Raw genomic sequence first — 18,323 nt, forward strand, 5'->3', positions numbered from 1 at the left:
AATGTGAAACCCCATCTAAACTTCAGTTATGGAAGGGGAGTAGTTTTTAATAGAGACTTATATGAATTCACAGAAGAGGAGATATTGGCCATGTGTCCTTTAACTGTGTGGAAAGTGCATAAAGTCCCTGTAACGTCAATGATTATCCTGACTTTCCAGGATGCTGATGTGCCTTTCCACATTTACATAGAGAATGAACGAATTAAAGTGCGAACTTTTAAGCAGAAGCCGCTGCAATGTTTTAATTGCTATAGATATGGGCATCCATCTAAAGTATGTAAGAATGATAAAATGTGTAGTACATGCTCTAATGTTTACCATGGAGACTGTACACTAGAGGCCAATTGTATAAACTGCAATTTGAATCACAAATCTACGGATAGGAACTGCCAGCAATATAAATTAGAAGAGGCTGCTCTCAATAAATCCAGTATTGAACACATAAGTGTGGGGCATGCCAAGAGACTATTGAGTAAATCAGCAAGTTATGCAAAAGTATTGAAATCCAGAGAAAAAATGAGGCAGGAGACATCCAGCCCACCTAATACTGCCTCTATTCCCCAGAAAAGAAATTTGCCATCTTCTGATAGAATTCTAGAGGATAAGGCAAGAATATCACGTAAGACCTTTCTCACCTCTAGTAAACCTTTGTCCCCCACTACAAAGGATAATTCTAACCTCTCTCAGGCTATATCTTTGCCTGATTTGATGGAGGTTCCACATGAAACAGAATTATCAGGTGCGCCTGTAGTGGGGAAAGCATCAAAACCTAATAAATCACCACCTGTCAATAGGAAAAGAGAGACCTCCATCTCTCTCACCCCCATCTTTTAAAAACACAAAAGTTATGTCATCAAATAGATATGATGTTTTGCCTGTTGATATTTCAGATCAACAGGAAAACTTCTTGAATCAATCAAAAATTCAAGTGGAGGTCCACCATCCCCCACAAGAAATAGGTAACAACAACACTGAAAAGGCTAATATAAAACCTAATTTATCAAGACCCAAACTTAAGAAGCCTACAGAAAATATTGTCAAATCAAAAACTGTCAATGGGAAGACCTCATCAAAGATGTCTTCCAGAAAATAATACATAGTTTTTTCATCCATTTTGCAATGGAATTGTCAGGGTTTGAGGGCCAAATATGAAGAACTTAAGCTCTTAATTCACGAGCATTCCCCCATAATTGTATGTCTCCAGGAGAGCAAGCTTGATGCTAATACCCCTTGTCCTCGTGAATATATTAGTTATAGGACACCTTATGATCACGGAGTAGGGAGCCATGGCGGAAGTCTCATGTACATTCGTCGAGATGTTCCCCAAATACCTATATCTATACGTACAACCCTGCAGGCAGTTGTTGTACAAATTGATATAGGGAGAAAATATACAATATGCTCTCTGTACTTACCTCCAAATGATGATATTTTATATGATGATTTAGCAGAGGTCATTCAACAACTCCCTCAACCTTTTCTCTTACTGGGAGATATGAATGGTAGACATCCTTTATGGGGTGATGTTTTGGCCAACACAAGGGGCAATATTATCTCATCAATTGTGGAGAATGAGGATGTGGGACTCCTTAATACAGGAGAGCCCACACACTTCCATGTTCAGACAGGTACTTTGTCATGCATTGACCTTTCAATTGCAAGCTCTAACTGCCTTCTTGATTTTGATTGGAGGACATTAGACGATTGGCATACTAGTGATCATGCACCAATCATTATAAACACCAACAAGGATCCGCCTTTGCAAAGATTGCCACGTTGGAATCTAGACAAGGCAGACTGGGTTAAATTTTGTGAGCTAAGTGAAATCGAAGGGAGAGCAGAACAGTTTGAAAGTGTTGATGATGCCATAGACCTACTGAATGGAACTCTTCATACAGCAGGAGTCAATTCAATTCCCAAAACAACAGGGTTATTCAAACGACGACCAGTCCCGTGGTGGTCTTCAGAACTAACTGCACTCCACAGAGCCACAAGAAGATCTCTAACACGATTGCGTAGACGCAGAACTGATGAGAATTTAATTATGTACAAGAAATGTAGAGCACAGTTCCGTCGTGCCATGAAAGAAGCAAGGCGCCAGTCATGGATGTCTTTTGTTTCCTCCATTAACAGTAGAACACCACCATCTTCTGTGTGGAGGAAAGTAAAAAAGATAGCTGGCAAATTCACCCCCAACCCACCACCAGTGTTGAGGGTGAATGGCCAGTATGTAACTGAAGCAAATGAAGTTAGCAATGCCCTGGCTAATCATTTTTCAAATGTATCTAGCAAGTGTGAAGGAGCCCCTGGTCACCAGTATAGGAGCACTGAAGAAAAGAAAATGTTTAATTTTGCAACAAGAAGGGAAGAGTCGTATAATTCTCCTTTCACTGAAAGAGAATTTGATTCCGCACTTGCTCATTGCAATGATACAGCCTCTGGACCCGATGGAATTCCATATGCAATGATTAAACATGTACATTTTAATACAAAGCTATTTATTTTAAGTATTATTAATAGAATATGGCATGATCATAGTTACCCAAGTGTTTGGGAACTAGCCATTATTTTAGCTTTTTTAAAACCCGGTAAAGACAAGTTTTTAGCAGCAAACTATCGTCCTATTGCATTGACATCTTGTTTATGTAAAATCATGGAGAAGATGGTCAATGCAAGGCTGATATGGTACCTTGAAAAAAAAGGTATTTTATCACCGATTCAATGTGGATTCCGAAAAATGCACTCAACGACTGATGTGTTGATACGACTTGAGTCTTCTATTTGTGAAGCCTTTGCTTCCAAACAGCACCATGTTACAGTATTTTTTGACCTTGAAAAGGCATATGATACCACATGGAGATATGGTATTCTTAAAACCATTCATGAATTGGGATTGAGAGGAGAGCTGCCACTATTTATTCAGGCATTTCTTTCACGTAGAGTTTTTCAAGTGAGAGTGGGGGAAACTCTATCAGAGAGTAAGTGCCAGGAAGAAGGAGTTCCTCAGGGTAGTGTGCTGAGTGTAAAACCCTTTTTGCACTAGCAATTAATGGGATATCCTCAGCCATTCCCCAGGATGTTCTCTCAACATTATTTGTGGATGATCTCTCAATATCATTTGCTGGCACTAGAATGGCAATGGTTGAGAGAAAAATCCAACTCTCTATTGATAAAATTATCCAGTGGGCTGACATGAATGGATTTAAGTTCTCGACAAGTAAAACTACCATTGTCCATTTTTGTCGTATCCGGGGAGTACATCCAGACCCGGATATATACATTAAAGGTCAACGGATACCATGTGTATCGGAAACCAAATTTTTAGGTTTGATATTTGACTGTAGACTTACATGGGTTTCTCACCTAAAAGCGCTAAAAGCTAAATGTGTTGAAGCTCTGAATATCTTAAAAGTATTGGCCCATACATCATGGGGGGCAGACCGCAATACTATTTTAAAATTATACAAGGCCTTGATTTTTTCCAAAATTAGTTATGGTTGTGAGGTATATTCTTCAGCCACCCCAAGCCGGTTAAAAATATTAGACTCGATACATCATGCAGGTATTAGATTATCTACTGGAGCTTTTAAAACCTCGCCTATCCCAAGTCTCCTTGTTGATGCTGGAGAGTTACCTCTAGACCTTTACCGAATGTCTTCCATTCTTCGGTATTGGTTTAGATTGCAAAGACTCCCTAGCTCTCTAGCCTTTCAGACTGCAAGCCTTGTAAGACACGCATCATACTTTGAGTTGCACCCAAAATCTCCTCAACCTTATGGCTTTCGGGTGAAACGATTTTTAAATAGTCTGGATATTATTAGAAATAAGGTACTTCCATTCAAGGTATCATCAACGCCTCCATGGAAATTACCTGACATATCTTTTGGTAAATACTTTATTGGAGTTAAGAAGAATATGACTGACTTAGAATCCAGGTCTTTTTATGGAACATGTCGAAGAACATAGGGGATCGACTTTTATATATACTGATGGCTCCAAATCTGATGCTGGCGTTGGATTTGGAGTACATAGTAATGATTTTAATTGTAGAGGTGCACTTCCTCTAACAGCTTCCATATTTACTGCCGAACTGTATGGCATATTAACCGCTATTGAGAAAATAGCTTTGGAAAAGGAGGGTAATTTTACAATTTTTAGTGATGCAAGGAGTGTTCTTCAAGCTTTAGAAGTTTTTAAGTCTAGTAACCCTCTAGTTTTAAAGATTTTAGAATGGCTTTTTATTATTGGACGGAAAGGTATAACTGTTCGATTTTGTTGGGTTCCAGCACATGTAGGTGTGTCTGGGAATGAGAAGGCAGATTTACTGGCGAAGAATGCGGCATCCGAGTTGCTACCAAGGAGGTATCCCATTCCATGTAACGATCTCCTACCTTACATCAAGAAATTGGTTTGTGATAAATGGCAACAGCACTGGGACAGTCTAGATGGCAATAAAATGAGGGAAGTAACAAATATCATATCACCTTGGAGGTATAACATGATTCCCCGAAAATGGGAGACGACTCTTTGTCGTCTCCGTATTGGTCACATACGGTTGACACACGAGTTTCTGCTGAAGGGCCAACACCAACTGTATTGCGAGGACTGCTTAGTACCTTTAACAGTGAGGCATTTGTTGACCGAATGCCCTAATTTTACTAACTTAAGAAATAGATACAGTGATACCTCGGTAGTCGAACGACTCTATACTCGAACAATTCGGAGTTCGACCAAAATTTTCGAGAAATTTTTGCTGCGGTGCTCGACCAAAAATTCGGTACTCGACCAGCCGAACACGTGACGACCGCATGGGCTTTGTGATGATCGCGCCATCTCGGCCACTCTCGCTTGTTCGGGAAGCATCAGTTCTCTCGAGAGCGTCACTCAGACAACGCGCGATCAGCATTCGTTGTGATTTAGTGATTTTCAGTGCTTTTAATTGCTTTTTTAGCTTTCATAATGAGTCCCAAGAAAGTAATGAGTGTTAAGGGGAAGGAGAAGAGGAAAACAGTGCGAACAACGATCGAGTTGAAGAAGGAAATTATAGCGAAATATGAGAATGGTGTACGAGTGTCCGATTTAGCGGTAGAATACGGAATGGCGAAGTCGACCATTTCTACGTTTTTAAAGCATAAAGAAATGATTAAGAAGGCGAATGTTGCAACGGGAGTTACGGCGGTAACTAAGCAAAGGCCACAAGTGATTGAGGAGATGGAAAAGTTGCTTTTAATATTTATTAAAGAAAAACAGTTGGCCGGGGAAAGTGTTAGTGAAGCGTTCATTTGTGAAAAAGCGTTGCATATCTATGAAGAATTAGTGAAGAAAAGTCCGAGTACCAGTGAAAGTGATTCATTTACATTTAAAGCGAGCAGGGGTTGGTTTGAAAAGTTTCGTAATAGAACAGGTATTCGTAATAGAACAGGTATTCATCATTTTCGAAGAATACTGCAGAGGAGGAAGAAACAATTAACAATAGACCAGTTTTTCACAAAAGAAAAGAAAGCTGCTACATCAAAGCCTGTTTCTCCTCCAAAGAAGAGACAAAGAAGAGAAGAAACCCCTGAAATAGATCTGCCCACCCTTTCATTGGAGAGAGAAACAACTCCTGAAGGAGAACTACCCCGCCACATCATGGAAGGGGACTCTCCTTCCAAGCAGTAACCTCCCCCTTCCATCCTCTCCACATCCATCCCTGTATGCCATCGAACCGCTGCTCAAAGGTATGTTCACTACAGTACAGAAAATGGTTTAAAATTGTTTTATTTTAGTACAGTAAATGGTTTAAAATTGTTTTATAGGATTTTCTGACCAATTTCATACACATTTAGATAATTATTGTTGTTTAGGTACACGTTTTATTAATATTTTGGGCCTGTTCGAGTGCTTGGGAACGGAATAGAATATATACCATTATTTCTTATGGGGAAAAAAAATTCGGTACTCGAACAAATCGGAGGTCGAACACGGATCTCGAACGGATTATGGTCGAGTACCGAGGTATCACTGTATCTGTTTGAGGCTCGAGGTGAGGATGGCAGGTTTATCCTTGCCAAGATTCTTGGACATGATGTGTCTTACTATGCGAGCGGAATTTTTAGATTTATTTCAGAAGCAGGTCTTCTGAAAACTATTTAACTATTTTAATGACCTCTTAATTTTTATGGTTTTAATCGAATCCTCTTTTAATTTTCATATACAGTAAATGGTATCGGCGTCAATGACCTTAGATGTCAGGATGCCAGAAAACTTTCAATCAATCAATCAAGGTGCTGTGTTTCGGTCTCTCCACAGCACCTCAGGTGTTCACCAGAGTGTTCACCCTGATTTCATCTTTGGGGCACAGGAACGGCATCCGTCTCCTCCGTTATCTGGACGACTGGCTGATCCTAGCAGACTCGGAGTCGACCCTTCTTCGGCACCGAGACAGGCTTCTAGGTCTTTGCCAGGATCTGGGGATCGTGGTAAACCTCGAGAAGTCCTCTCTGCAGCCGTCCCAACGACTGGTTTATCTAGGCGTGCTGATAGACCAATCTCCACAAAGCCTTTCCATCAGACGACAGGATAGCAAGGCTGAGGAGGGTGGCGGAACCCTTCCTCAGGCGAGAAGAGCTTCTCGCCCAATCATGGTTGCGTCTCTTAGGTCACCTGTCCTCCCTGGCTCGTCTGGTTCCAAATGGCCGCCTCAGGATGAGATCCCTGCAGTGGCGGCTCAAGTCCCGGTGGAATCAAGGATCCGATTCCCTGGGCGTTTAGGTCCCGATAGGATCTTTGGAACGGACGGATCTGCGGTGGTGGCTGGTCAACGAGAACCTGCGAAAGGGAGTGAGTCTTCTCGTCCTCCCCCCGGAATTGACACTTTTTTCGGACGCGTCAAAAGATGGGTGGGGGGCGCACGTTCTGAACCAGAGGACCTCAGGCCTTTGGTCAGAATCAGAAAAGTGCCTGGACATCAACCTGCTAGAGTTGAAGGCCTTCTTTCTGGCTCTTCAACAGTTCCAATGGACCCTGGCGGGTCATTCCGTGATGGTGATGAGCGACAACACCACGGTAGTGGCTTATATCAACAAGCAGGGAGGCACCTTTTCGCAGCAGCTATCCCATCTTGCAGTAGAGATTCTGAGGTGGACCGAAGTCCACTCAATGACACTATCAGCTCGCTTCATTCCTGGCAAGAGGAATGTGCTCGCCGACAGTCTGAGCAGGGCCTCGCAGATAGTGAGTACCGAGTGGTCTTTGGATCCCCAGATAGCCAACAAAGTCCTGACTTTGTGGGGTTCCCCAACCATGGACCTGTTCGCGACAGCGTTGAATTTCAAGCTGCCTCTGTACTGCTCCCCAGTCCCGGACCCCAAGGCTCTCTGGCAAGATGCTTTCCAGCAACGGTGGGACAACATCGACGTGTACGCCTTCCCACCGTTCTGTCTGATGAGAAAAGGGTGCTCAACGGGACCAGACTATCGGTCAACTGTTCGATGACTCTGGTAGCTCCGCTATGGCATCACGCGGAATGGTTCCCGGACCTTCTGCAGCTCCTGACGGAGCTTCCAAGAGAACTTCCTCCACGACACGAGCTTCTCAGACAACCCCACTCCAACATCCCTCACAAGGCCGTGGCCTTGCTTCGGCTTCGCGCCTGGAGACTGTCCAGCGTCTCCTCATGGAGAGAGGCTTTTCGCAACAGGTTGCGGAGAGAATGTCCCGGCACCTGCGAAAGTCCTCTGAGGGAGTCTACCAGGCGAAGTGGAGAGTCTTTTGTGGTTGGTGTCGTGGGAGGGGTCTCTCTCCACTCGATGCCACTATTCCAGCAATAGCGGAGTTCCTCGTATATCTGCGGGAGGAAATGCGCCTTTCTGTCTTGGAAGTGAAAGGCTATCGCTCAGCCTTAAGCTTGGCTTTCAGGCTGAAAGGCGTGGACATTTCTTCCTCGCTAGAACTCTCTCTACTCATACGTAGCTATGAGCTTACCTGCCCCCAGTCGGGAGTGAGACCTCCTCCTTGGATCGTGGTTCGGGTCCTCAGGGCTCTTAAGAGACCTCCCTTCGAACCATTACGCCAGGCCTCCGATTGCCACCTGTCTTGGAAGACGGCTTTCCTGCTCGCTTTGGCTTCGGCCAAGCGGGTTAGTGAACTTTATCGTCTCTCGTACGACATCGCCCATTCAAGAGGATGGGGGGAGGTAACGTTCAGGTTCATCCCTGAGTTTGTTGCCAAGACTCAGAATCCTGGGGTGCCGGACCCATGGTTCGACTCTTTCAGGATCGTGAGTCTCCGCTCTGTAACAAGCGACCCAGACCAGCTTCCACTATGTCCAGTGAGGTGTCTGAGGTACTACTTAAAGAGAACAGCTGCAGTCCGTCCTCAAGTGCAAGCATTGTTTGTAAGCACAGACAGGACAAAGTGGAGGGTCACCAGGAACACCATCTCGGCTTGGATTCGAAGGGTTATCCACCACGCCTTGAATCCAGACCCTCCTCCGTCACGTCGCCCTAGGTCACACGATGTCAGTGGTGTTGCTACGTCCCTGGCCTTCAAGAGAAACTTCTCTGTGACGCAGGTGCTTCAAGTTGGGGTCTGGAAGTGTCAGACGACCTTCACAGCCCACTACCTGCAGGACGTGACCCACAGGAGCCTCGATACGTTTTCTATCGGCCCTGTGGTGGCTGCACAACAGCTGGTCTAACCTCAGGCTCCGTTATGGACAAGTAGCAGTAGGTTGAGGGCGTTGTTACCCAGTTTTAGTCTGCGTGAATGAAAGATTATGTCTGACCCTTACTTCTTTCTTCATTCTCCCCTCTCTTGGGGAAGCAGCATCCTGGTCTTCGCATAGCTGACCTCGACCTCTGCAGGTAACCCATGCTTCCTTGTGCTCCTAGTATTAAGCTTAATACTGTTGCGTCCCCCATACCCTGACGAGGTGGTATTGGGATCGTCCTATCCTAGATTCCTATCTAAAGGTCTCAAGGTCAACTTCATAGGACGAGTCACACTTTCCTCCACACACAACTTATGTAGGCCACTCGTTCCTAGCGAAGCAACGAACTTGTGAGGTGCAGGGGCTCCTTCTCTCAAGTTCTACTCACTGAGGGGCGGAGTCCCTGGGCAAAGCCAAAGTCGGTAAGGCTGAGGACTTTCCACCCTTCCTAAGGGGTAAGTCACTCAATGTAAATAGCGTGGTTTGTATTTCGGTTACGGGACAAATGACAAATTCGGAGATAATTTGTATTTTTCCTAACCATACAAACCTTAGCTATTTACACATATTTGCCCGCCAGCCCTGGCCCCCAAGTCAAGTCCTACCTCTAAGTGAAGTGAAGTAAATCACCGGTGTGTGTGTGTGTGTGTGTGTGTGGGGGGGGGGGGGTAGCAAGCTATCCCTTCCCCTACCCCCGCTAACTAGCGCAGGGGTAGTTAACCCTCGTTAAAAACTATTGGCTGGTCATTTCAGCTACGCCGAAAGGTAAACCCAATGTAAATACCTAAGGTTTGTATGGTTAGGAAAAATACAAATTATCTCCGAATTTGTCATTTTCCAGACATTATCCCATTTGAATATGAAAAGTACAGTATGTGATCTGAACTGTAGTGGTTTTTAACATGCTTTTTTTTATTTTTTGTCATCAGAAAAGTAGTAAATCAACTGCATTATGCTGAAAGCAACAATTTTGCACGAGGGTCCTTCTGAGTAATGTTTATGCTTGAACCAGTTTGGCAGTTGCCATGGTAACTGACGTCGTGACTTTGGCTTCCTATTGCGATCCGTATATCATTGTGTGGCGGAAAGGTATCTTTTGTTCCGTAACCGGAATACAAACCACGCTATTTACAAAGGTTTACCTTTAAGCGTAGCTGAAATGGCGAGCCATTAGAATTTAACGAGGGTGTATTACCCCCGCGCTAGTTAGCGGGGGGGTAGGGGAGTGGTAGCTAGCTACCCCTCCTCCCCCTCACACACAGGTGAATACTCACTTTCACTTTTGGCTCGGACTGTGACAGATGTCTCTGTCTTGGTCCTCTCTTGGCAGCCATTGTTTGTTTATTTTGTCTTTACTTAATCGCTTACTTTTCATTTACTCAATATATATGTAAACATGTTTTCATGTTTGTATATATATTTGAGTATAGAAAAAAGTAAGTTTCCTTTTCAGATTTGTGTGTGTAGTGTACGATATCTACGTGGAGGCCTCGGCAGTTAGGCCACCACGGCGTAATTTTATGGGTGGCGATCGAGTTTGACTTATGTCTTTCTCTCTCTCTCTCTCTTGAGGTCGTTCACCCTTTTACTACGTGTTACTACGCCCTTGTAGCCTAGCTTCCTTTCCGTGTGGGGGGTTGCTACGCCGTACGTTTGTCTCAATTAGTTATGAATCTAATTGTAGTTGTTTTTTGTTTTTCAGCTTGTAGAACGATTCCTTTCGGGGTTTCGTTCTTTCTTTAGTGTTCATTCATTTTTAAATTACATAATTACATAGTTACATAATTATAATTGTTATAATTCTGTTTTGGTTACAGCTCTCCTTCCGCGAGTGTAAGTGGTTGTGAGGGCACGTGCCTGTTGTGTAATTCTTGTTCCTTTCCCTCGGGATTCCTCTTCGGAGCCTTCCCGGGGGAATGAATGTGTACTAATATTATTTGTTTTATTTTTTACAGTTACCAATCTAGTTCGTTTCTGTAATATAGCAACGGTGTGAGCTGTCTGGTTGAGTCCTGGGGATTCGGCTGTTGCTGCCTCCCCCCTTGTATTTTCGTCAGGGGCGTGTCTCCTTCTACTGGTAGTACTCCCGTGACGACGAACAGCTCTCCAGTTCATTTTAGAACTCTCAGGAGGCTTGCCTCCTTGGGCGGGTAACTTTCCTTCCGAGGGAAGTTTTTCCTGTCCAGGCTTGAGTTTTTCTCCTTTTGGGGGGGTTCTTCTCTTGCCTTTTTTTCGTGCGACTATGCTCTTGGTGCTGAGCGGTCGCACCTGCAGTTTCGCTCAAGGGGCTGGGCAACTGCAGGAGCTCCTCTTCGGAGGATTGCTCCTTTTAGGTCACTGGCTGACCAGTCTCTTCCACGAAGTGTTTCTCTTTCGTTCGCGAGAGAGTACACTCATAGAGACTCCTCTTCGGAGGTTTCTTCTGTTGCTGTTGCTGTTGGCCTCCCTCGCCGTAAGGCCCACCGTCCGCCTCGTCGTAAGGGCCTCTCATCTCCCTATAAGGGTGCTTGAGGCGCCTTTTTGGATCTCCGTTTGCAGCCTACAACTCCTTTTTCTCGATCTTCCTCCTTGGTGCAGATGGACAGCAGTCTGATCTCGTCTTCCGACGGGCAACGGTCTTCCCGACGGACAACGGTCTTCCCGACGGACATCGGTCTTCCGACGGACATCAGTCTCCCGGCGGACAACGATCTCTTCGGGGCAAAGGGTTGCCCCCACGGGGGTTCTTCCCTTGCGTGTCAGGGTTTCCCTGCGCGCCCTTCTGCTGTGTTCTCTCCTGCTCCTGCTCAGTGCGAGCACACAGGCACTCTTCTGCTCATCAGCGCTCTCCTGTTCGTCAGCGCTTTCAAGATGATCATCCCTGCGGTTCCTGTTGGTTCCTGTTACGCGCCCTGTGCGCCCACGTTCGCCCTCGCGATCTAGAACTTCGGTTCAGGTCGGGGTCAAGGACTCTTCTTCTTTGCGCAGGCTTCCACGCGTAGCCTTCTGCTCGTCAGCGATCATCAGCTCGCCAGCGATCATCAGCTCGCCAGCGATCATCAGCTCGCCAGCGATCATCAGCTCGCCAGCGATCATCAGCTCGCCAGCGATCACCTGTCTCTCGGCGATCTCCGGATCGCCCACGTGTGTTACAGCCGGCACGCCAACGTTCTCCAACACTTCTGAAGGAACATGGTTCGCCAGCTACTAGCTCACCTGCGCATGCTGATCGCCATCGCGCGACCCTCAACTGCGGATGCTGATCGCCATCGCGCGACCCTCAACTGCGGATGCTGATCGCCATCGCGCGACCCTCAACTGCGGATGCTGATCGCCATCGCGCGACCCTCAACTGCGGATGCTGATCGCCATGGGCGACCCTCAACTGCGGATGCTGATCGCCATCGCGCGACCCTCAACTGCAGATGCTGATCGCCATCGCGCGACCCTCAACTGCAGATGCTGATCACCATCGCGCGTCCGCACACCTGCGGATGCTGATCACCATCGCGCGACCGCACACCTGCGGATGCTGATCACCATCGCTCGACCCTGCGCATGCTGATCACCATCGCGCGACCCTCAACTGCGTATGCTGTTCGCCATCGCACGATCGCCCACCTGCAGATGCTGTTCGCCATTGCGCGACCGCCGACCTGCGCATGCTGATCGCCATCGCGCGACCCTGGCATGCTGATCACCATCACGCGACCCTGCGCATACTGATCACCATCGCGCGACCCGGCGCATGCTGATCACTGCTCGCGATCGCTCACCTTTGCATACTGCTCGCCAACGCACGATCGCTCACCTGCGCATACTGCTCGACCATCGCGTCGGCATAACACAACGCGCCATCGCCAACCTGAGCGTTAGCGCTCACCAGCTCACCACCGATCGCTTGTTGATCCATATCGCCAGCGGTTCTCCTCTCCCACGCGGCAGCGCGTTTCCTCGCCATCGCGCTAACGCTTGCGTTCGCCGCCTCGGACTCGCTCTCATCCAACTGCCCACCCTCACGACTGCTCGCCCCGCGCGACCGCTCGCCCGTGCAACCGCGCGACCACTCGCCTGCGCGCCCACGCCCACGTGCCTGCACGTCTACGCTCATGCTCTCCAATGTTCGCCCACGCGCGAACCAATGGTTTTTCCATCGCGCGGACGGATGGTGTTCCGTCGCGCGAACCTACAGTGTTTCTTCGCACAAATGTCGGCTTATTTCTTGCAGTATCCATTGTTCGTCTATGGGTTATCGCTCGCCGACCACCAGGAATTTCCGTCACGCGAGCTCCAGGGCAATTGCGACCACGATTCCCAATTGGGTTTTCGCAGCATGACCAGCCTGGCGAGTTCTTCTGGAGCATATTTCCAGAACACGGCCTCACCCCGTAAACACAGAGCATGGCACTTGCAAGAATAGGAGAAACTTAAGAAAGATCTGAGCAACACTTCTCTATTCCTGAACCTGGGTTAGCCCTTCCCTGTCATTCCCTGGAAGGATTTTTGGCGGGGGGCTTTCCGTTCGAGATTTTTCCATCGGACAAGGGGTGACTGCTTACCTCTTCCTCTGGGAGCTTACCAGGTTCTTTCCCTCCTCGGTTATGGCCCGAGGTTTGATTCAAGGAAGCTACAGGAAGATCAAGGGTACTTTCCTCCTCTCGAGCTCAGGCACCTTGGCCTTTCGTCGAACTTGCGGACAAGCTCGATGTTGTACCATCTGGACGCGCTGACTGAGGGCTTCCTTCGGGTGTTTCATCTGTGGAGGTCGACGACCTCAGACACCCTTCCATCCTTGAGAAGAGTTTGTTTGTGCCCAAGGACAGAGACTTAGACAGCTGCTGTGCGGAGTAAATCGACTGCCGGTTTCACTCCTCCAAGACTCTTCCAGACTCTGCAGGGATCCAGCGCCCTTTTCTTTCAACCACGTCGGCCTAAGTTATCGGCTATGACAACTGGGACAAGGTGTCCAATTGCTGTTTCCTCCTGTCAGGAACAGAAGGCACGGGAGACTCCCCCGGGGGGGCATAGTCCTAAAGGAGTTCACGAACTCTAGGATTGCAGGTTTTTCGCTGGGAGGATGCTTAAGGTTACTCATCCGAATGACAGCTTCCCGATGCCCATTCCCGCACAATCTCTGTGATTAGCCAAGGATATCGCGCCTGCCGTCTCTGTCAGCGAATTCAGTGTCTGAACCTCTATGCCATAGCGTCAGCAGAGTTGCCCGATTGGGCGGAATGATCCATACCTTAGGCGAAGGTCTTCCTTAGGATCATCGATGGCTTCACCCCCGGCCCCCTCAGTCGATCCTTTCTTTGTAAAGAAGGATCTGAGAGGAGATGTCCATAGTCGACCTCTCAGCCCTGATCAAGTTTGTTGAACAAACTTCGGCCAGCGTAGACCAGCAGAATCGATCAGACTGGTAACGAGGCGACAGGACTCCTTAAACCCTGGATCGGAAGGACGGGTACTTTCAGTTTCCATTCCATCCATCTTCCAGGGTGCTCGTCGAATTCAGCCTAGACTGCAAGTATTCCTGCTTGTGATGCAGTGTGGCTATCCCGCCGTGGCATAGCAGGTTTGTTTCCCCAGAGAACTCTCCCTGCCTTCCTCTTGGCCACTCAGGTGCAGGCTTCCGCCTCCTCTGCTGTTTGGAGGGCTGGTCAACTCCGGTAGGCTCGGGTTTCGACCTTCTTCAGCGCCGGGACAAGCTTCCGGATGCTTACCATGAGTGTGGGCTCATGGTATTTTGCTTGGAGCCTTCTCTTCCTCTGCCTCAACATCTGGAGTATCTGGCCATGATGTTGAGTCAACGGCCTTACCATGTTGGAAACCCCGCTTCTCGTCCGTCCAGCGAGGTTAAGCAACGTCGGTACTTGGATGGGTGACCACCTGGGGACGCCAGATTCTGTTACCACATCCTCCGAGCCTTCCTTTCGGTTGACTGTGGCAAGACTGAGGAGAGTCACAGTACCTGTTCTTAGTCAAGCAGAGCTTTCAGCCCTACCTTGGAACGTTTCCTAGTTCTCCTTTCCTCATTGACCCGTCTATAGTCCGAACAGTCTCCTCAGGATAAGTTCCATGTGGGGTGATCCAAGTTCCGGTGGCTTCAAGCAATGTTTAACCGGACTCCCTGGCCCTATGGGACCAGCGGAACTATTAGACCTGCAATGGGTGTTGACCTATGGAGCCTCTTGATGGTAGTGGATATTCTCGTCCTTTCCCCACATTCTTGATGCTGTTCTCGGACTCGTCAAAGGAAAGGGGGGGGGGGCATGTTCCGGTCCAGGCCTATGGTCAAGACCTGAAGGATACCTCTCCATCATTCAGGCAGGCTTAGGGGCCTTAGTCTGGCCCCTCTTCAGATCCTACAGCTCCTGCCGAGTCGCCCCGTTGCGCGTCGACTTCATTCTAACCAGCAGGGGACGCATTTTCACACCTTCACATCTTGCAGTAGAGATACCGGGATGATTGAGATTCTCTCAATACCACCATCGGCTCTCTCATTCCAGGCAGGGGAATGTTTCTCTCAGACTATCCGAGCAGAGCCTCGTAGAGAGAGTGTACCTGGGAGTCTTTGACCTTGGGTAACCAGCAAGTGCTGGTCTGGGGGACCTGATCGCGACAGCTTGGAACCTCAAGCTTCCGCTATTCTTCCCCCCAGTCTCAGACCCCGAGACTCTGGTAAGATGCATTCCGGTGATGGTGGGACAACTTCGACGCCTGCGTCTTCCCTCCTTTTTGTCTGTGGACAATGGGTCTCAACAAGACCAGGTTGTCTGTCAACCTTTCAATGGGAGAGCTCCACTGGGACTATGCGCAGAACGGTTTCTGGACCCTCTGCTTCCCCTGACGGAACTCCCGGGAGAGCTTCTCCCACGGCGTAAACTACTCAAGCAACCACACTGCGACATCTCTCCCGAACCGGGGCGTCGCTTTGGCTTCATGCCTGGAGACACTACGCTTCCTCCTCAAGAAGAGACAACCCGCTACAGTCGCGGTACGGAGGTCGCGTCATCTGCAATAGTCATCCACAGGGGCCTCCCAGGCAAAGTGAAGAGTCTAAGGTGGTTGGTGCCGTGGGAGATATACCTCTTCCCTTGAGGCCTCTTCTCCAGCAATAACGGTCTTATTGCCTTTCAGCAGGAGGAAACTCCTTTCCGCTCTCGGCAATGAAGCCTGTCGCTCAGCCTTTCCCTGACCTTCAGGCTTAAAGGAATAACTTTTTCCTGCCCGCTGGATCTATCCTCGCTCATGCGAAGCTACGATCGTCCCTGCCCTAGTCGGAGGAAGACCTCCAACTTGGAGCATGGCTCGGACTTTTAGTACTTTAAGAGATCTTCTCAAGACCCTTTTACGACAGGCCTCGGATTGTATTCCGCCTTGGGTCTTCTGCTCACTCTGACCACGGCCAGTGTGTAAGCAATCTTCTTGGTCTCTTACTACTCCCCCCTTTCTAAGGAAGAGGGGAAGGCAACATTCAGGCTTGCTCCTGAGTTGTTGGCTAGACTCAGAATCTGAGGGTCCCGGCCCTTCGGTCCGATTCATTCAAGATTTCGAGTCTCCATTCTGTGTCTGATGTCCCAAGACCTTCTCTTTCTTGCCAGTAAAGGAATCGAGAGGTTAGCGCTGGGAACAGCTGCAGTTTGTCCTCAGTTGCAGCCGATTTGGGAGCACAAGGAGGACATGGGGGGAGAGTCACCAGTATACCTCTTCAGCCCGGACTCAAGGACATTCATCTCGACCTGTCTCCAGACCCTCCCCCATCACGTGGCCCTACAGTACGATGTTGGATACATCGCAACGTCCTTTGCCTTCGAGTAATACTACTCTGTGACGTAGGTGCTACAAGCTGGAGTCTGGAAGCGTCTAATGACCTTTGCAGCCCGCTTCCTGCAGGGCGTGACCCACAGGAGTCTCGATACATTTTCTATCGCTCTGTGGTGGCTACACAACAGCTGGTCTAACCTCAGGCTCCTTTTTGGACAGGTAGCAGAAGGTTGAGGGCATTGTTATCAGGTTTTAGTCTGCATGAACGAAAGAAGTATGTCTGGCCCTTACTTCTTTCTTCATCATCCCCTCTACGGGGAAGCAGCATCCTGGTCTCTGCATAGCTGACCTCGAACCTCTGCAGGTAAACCATGCTTCCTTGTGTTCCGAGTATTGAGTCAATACTGTCCCGTCCCCCATACCCTGACGAGGTGGTATTGGGAACGTCCTAACCCAGAGTTCCTTCTGGAACTCCAGGTCAACTGCCTAGGACGGGTCACACTTCTTCCTTCACACACAAGCTTACGTAGGCCACATGGTTCCTTGCGGAGCAAGGAACTCGTGAGGTGCAGGGACTCCTTTTCTCGAGTGCGACTCACTCGGATTCTGAGTCCCCGGGTAAAGCCAAAGCCAGTATGGCTGGGGACTTTCCACCCTTCCTAAGGGGTAAGTCACCCTTTGTAAATAGCGTGGTTTGTATTCCGGTTACGAAACAAATGACAAATTCGAAGATAATTTGTATTTTTCCTAACCATACAAACCTTAGCTATTTACACATATTTGCCCGCCAGCCCTGTCCCCCAAGACAAGTCCTACCTTTAAGTGAGAGTGAGTATTCACCTCTGTGTGAGGGGGAGGAGGGGTAGCTAGCTACCACTCCCCTACCCCCCCACTAACTAGCGCGGGGGTTAATACACCCTCGTTAAATTCTAATGGCTCGCCATTTCAGCTACACTTAAAGGTAACCCTTTGTAAATAGCTAAGGTTTGTATGGTTAGGAAAAATACAAATTATCTTCGAATTTGTCATATTTCAGGTTTATGAATATAAAACCTACCCGCTGGTTATATAATGGCCAGTCCCTGGACGCCTCGGCAGGAAATTCAAAATCTCTTGCGCACCTAGCGCAGATATGCCAGGTGTACCCCAGCTCCCTCGCGGTACCACAGGGAGAACGATACCCAACCAATTCAGATTTTCCCTGCCGGCATAGCCGTTGGTTCTTTTGGAAATTCTTTCTCGCTTTTTACTCTGTTTGGACGTTATTTGGTGATGTATTAACGTTTTTTGAGTTTAGGCTTTCGCCTTTTTTCTTTTATTTGAATGTGATCACGTATTTATAGATTAAAAGGTTTATTGACCTATTTTAAACCTCACGAAAGCATAGGACGAAAGGTAAACTTCTCGTCCATTGATGACGTCACAGCCTTATGTCGTAGGCTATAAGTCTGTCTTACTTTTACAAAGAATTATAAGTGAATACTTTCATTTGAAATATTAAGTTATAACTTTAATTAAAGGATTATTAATCTAAAAAAATTTTAACCTTTTAATAGTTTTCTTAAGGTAATCTTCAATCTGTTTGCTAAGATTAACTAGTGTTCAGTTGTTACGCAGTTATCAGTACAGTATTGTTACAATATTACGATATTTCGTAGAGATTTTTATGATAGTACATTCTTCTTACTTCTCAAGTTTTTTAGTTGTACCATATAAAAGGAACTTTTTATTTTGAAATTAATTGTTCCTGTCAGTTTTTTCCTTAGTTAGAAATTAAAGAAAGTTGATTTTCACTTAATGTTTATACGAATCGATGTAGTGCACGATTCTATTTATTGTTGTTTCCGTAGTGGAATACTAAGATCGTTTTTATATTAAGTGTAAA

General features: G+C 47.4%; 1 long non-coding RNA gene across 1 annotated transcript in view; it reads left to right on the plus strand.

The window, feature by feature from the left end:
• LOC137638037 (uncharacterized) overlaps positions 1-18,323 on the plus strand; it is a 68,727-nt gene that overhangs the window by 19,682 nt on the left and 30,722 nt on the right. The window lies entirely within an intron of this gene.

The sequence above is a fragment of the Palaemon carinicauda genome, chromosome 3 (genome assembly GCF_036898095.1).
Source record: "Palaemon carinicauda isolate YSFRI2023 chromosome 3, ASM3689809v2, whole genome shotgun sequence".
Taxonomy (NCBI): domain Eukaryota; kingdom Metazoa; phylum Arthropoda; class Malacostraca; order Decapoda; family Palaemonidae; genus Palaemon; species Palaemon carinicauda.